The following is a 3,223-nucleotide window of genomic DNA, read 5'->3' as shown; positions in this document are numbered from 1 at the left end:
CTGTGTCTCCCAATCATATTTCTTTTTTTTTTCCAATCATATTTCTTTCATCTCCATTTGTACAAATATGTCACTTTACTTTGAATTATAGTTATTTGTGTTTCATTTCTTTCTTTCTTCTTCTTTTTTTTTTTTGCTTCAAAAAGCTTTACTGTTTCCATTTGGTCCAAGGCTTGGATGAGTGTGCTCCAGAGTGGTTAAAAAACTGCCTAGTGGCTGCAGAGAGGGGCTTCAGGCAGAAGCCCTGACACCAGAGAGGGCTCCTCAAAGGCCACTGGGCTCCAGAGGCTCCTAGTTGTGCTTGAGGGTGAGCCTTTCTAAGGGATTCTTGCTCAGGCAAGCCTGGAGATCAGCCAGCCTGCAGAGGTTGGTCAGGTGGTCACCCATCTTGATGAGTTTCACCTCCTCATCTTGGAAGTGGCTCTGTAGGAAGTCACAGAGGTGGGGGCCTGCACAGGCAGAACCCAGGGCATGCAGATCCAAAAGGGCCTGGTTCAGGTTCTTCTCCATGAGAATGGCAGCTTCCACAGTGTCCTGGGTTTTATCCCACTCATTTTGAGATGGTTTCTGCACATCCTAGAAGAGGGCATGACCGCCTTGCTGCTTTTGCATTTTCAAGAGGCTCTTGGCACCCTCGTGCTTCTCCTCGGCCAATTCACGGAAAAAGTGGCCACGCCCTTCAGAGCCATACAGTCGCAGTCGAAATAGAAGTCCAAAGAGAGGTAGGTGTAGGAGGCCTGCAGATGCATGTTGACCAGGCGGTTAATGGCGACTTCCACCTCGATGGAATAATTCTGACAAATCTGGGAGCTCATGGTTGATCGGTAATAAGAAGTTAAGCTCAAAAAAATGGTGCTGGCTAGTCCTGGTGATGAAGGATAGCTGAGTGGCTGATTCCAAAGGTTGTGACTAGAAAAAAGGTTGGAGAGTGGTCAGAGGCTGGAGCAAGGGATGTCCCTGGGGTCTGTTCCATCCAAACATCGTTGGAGCAAGAGAGAGATCTGTGGGACTGCTGAGTGCACTGCATATTTGTGTTTATTATTCTTTTACTTGAAGGCCAGCTCCTTGAGGGCAAGTTCCTTAAGATCATCCTCTGTGTCTTCTGGTCTCCATAGCCCCTCAGTGCCTGGTCCAAAGCTTTGCACACAATGAGAACTAAGAAATGATTTTTGGATTGAATTGAAATCAGACTTCTTTGAATAAAGTCCATTACCTATGGGAGTATTTCTTCTGAGGTTTTGAGACATATCAGCTTTCCAAATGGCCTTAACAGTTAGCAGTAGTCATTGTAATCTTTGATGGTTTCAGAGAAAGGGGACTTGTAAAAACTTTGCTCTTATCAGTGAAAATGATCAGGCTGATATTGGGTATCAGAAAACCTATAACCTAATAATTTTGCTTACGTCATTGGAAAAGGAACCTCACTAAAAATAGTGGCAGCTGTTCCCTTAATGATACATTAATCCAGAAGCCTGTGGCCTTCTGCAATCTGTTAACATTTGCTGAGGACAGAAAATTTTAACATCACAATTTTTGGTAAGTTTTTTAGATATATTTGAAGAAACATATGTATTGAGCCTCTACTATGAGCCATACGGTGTTCTAGTCTCTAATGTGACTTGATCAAGACATAGCTAAAAACCATTTTATTTAGAAGACTGAATGCCAAACTTTGTCTTGTGATTTAAAGCAATGAAAATGAATTCACCTATATGGACTTTTTCATATGTCTTTAATGTATGCATTACTTTCTTCTTATTTAGTGTTTTTCCTTTAGAATTTTTATATTTATCTCATCTATATAAATATAGAATTTCCTTTTAAAAATTTCTTTATCACTTATTACAACTAGTATCTAAAAACAATACATTTTCCCTTATTGTTCCATGCTGTGTTTTAATTATTCTACCTTTTTAAAATTAATTTTTATTGGCATATAGTTGATTTACAATGTTGTATACCATTTTTTACTTAAACTCCAAGAAAGTGAAGAAATTTGCACTAAGGTGTAAATAAGAGGTCAAAGTTATGCTAAGCATATGAAATGAAGTTAATGAGAACCTAGCAATGTTGAATTAATTTTAAAAATACTTTCTTTATAAGATCCTTATGGATCAAATAATCTACAAAAGGAAACAAGTAAGTAATGCTAAAAGGAAACAATAAAGGAAAATGGAAAATAAAACATATGGGCTATAAAAAATAGTGAATAAAATAGCACACAAAGGTGGATGGATATGAGCCTTTTGAAGGATAACAGATAAAGAAATATTGGCAGTCAGTAATGCTTAAAATGACAACATATTCATTTAAATACTTAGCCACCTGTGGCTTCCTGGAATTATGTCAATTTATAACCATTCGTTTAACCATTTATTTATTTAGCAAGCATTTATTTTACTTTTTTTTTTTTTCATTTTTCTTTCATTCATCCAACATAGATTATAGATTTCAGTTTTCAGAGATGATGACAACTAGTTGTAACTTGATATAGTAAAGCAACTGAAATATACAAAATTTCTATAAATAACATCTTGTAATAGAATGGTGACAGTATATTTTCTTTCTCATGGATATTCATTAGGTTAAAACATTTTAAAAAGGAGGCAGTGGTTTTATGTCTTGGGAATTCTTTTATAGGAAATGTATGTTTCCTATAATAAATACTTGGGCCCTAATAAAGCTGTAAAAATAAATGAAATAAATGGTTATTTTTAAGGTAATACCAGTCAATACATTTGAGTATGAAAATATGAGGAAATAATTCTAAACAGAGGAAGCAAGGGAAAAATTGATAACTTTAGCTGTCACTTTAAAAATGAACAAAAATACTTTGTGTTTTTGTAAATTACTCATGCCTCCTCATATTTGGGGAGAAGAATAAAATCTAAGGTAAGTAACACAAAAGTTGCTTTCCTACATCAGATGTACTTTCTTCAAAGCTGGGTATATGTCAAATTCATTTTAAGGCTACTATTGGCCTTTAGCTCCACCAAAAGACCATCAGAAACACATGTTGATCATGCAAATCTGAGTTAGACTTACAGTAAGAAAGAACACCAGTATGATAGATTTTTTTAGCCAGGTCTGTGAAGGGAGAATTCCCAGGAGCAAGTATATAGGGCCCTAGGTGATTTTTAAGGCTGATATTGCAAGGGAGGAAACTGGGATTGGCAGAATTTATAACAAAGTACCTTTGGTTTGGTGGACATGATAAGAAGGT

At 36.6% G+C, this 3,223-nt stretch overlaps 1 pseudogene; it reads right to left on the bottom strand.

Moving 5' to 3' along the window:
- Nucleotides 1-291: 291 nt before the first annotated feature.
- On the bottom strand, nucleotides 292-815 carry LOC131757045 (ferritin light chain pseudogene; annotated as a pseudogene).
- Between the last annotated feature and the right edge of the window lie 2,408 nt (nucleotides 816-3,223).

The sequence above is a fragment of the Kogia breviceps genome, chromosome 5, assembly GCF_026419965.1.
Source record: "Kogia breviceps isolate mKogBre1 chromosome 5, mKogBre1 haplotype 1, whole genome shotgun sequence".
Taxonomy (NCBI): domain Eukaryota; kingdom Metazoa; phylum Chordata; class Mammalia; order Artiodactyla; family Physeteridae; genus Kogia; species Kogia breviceps.
The sequence above is the reverse complement of the archived record's forward strand: the minus strand, read 5'-3'. Positions and strand labels throughout refer to the sequence as shown.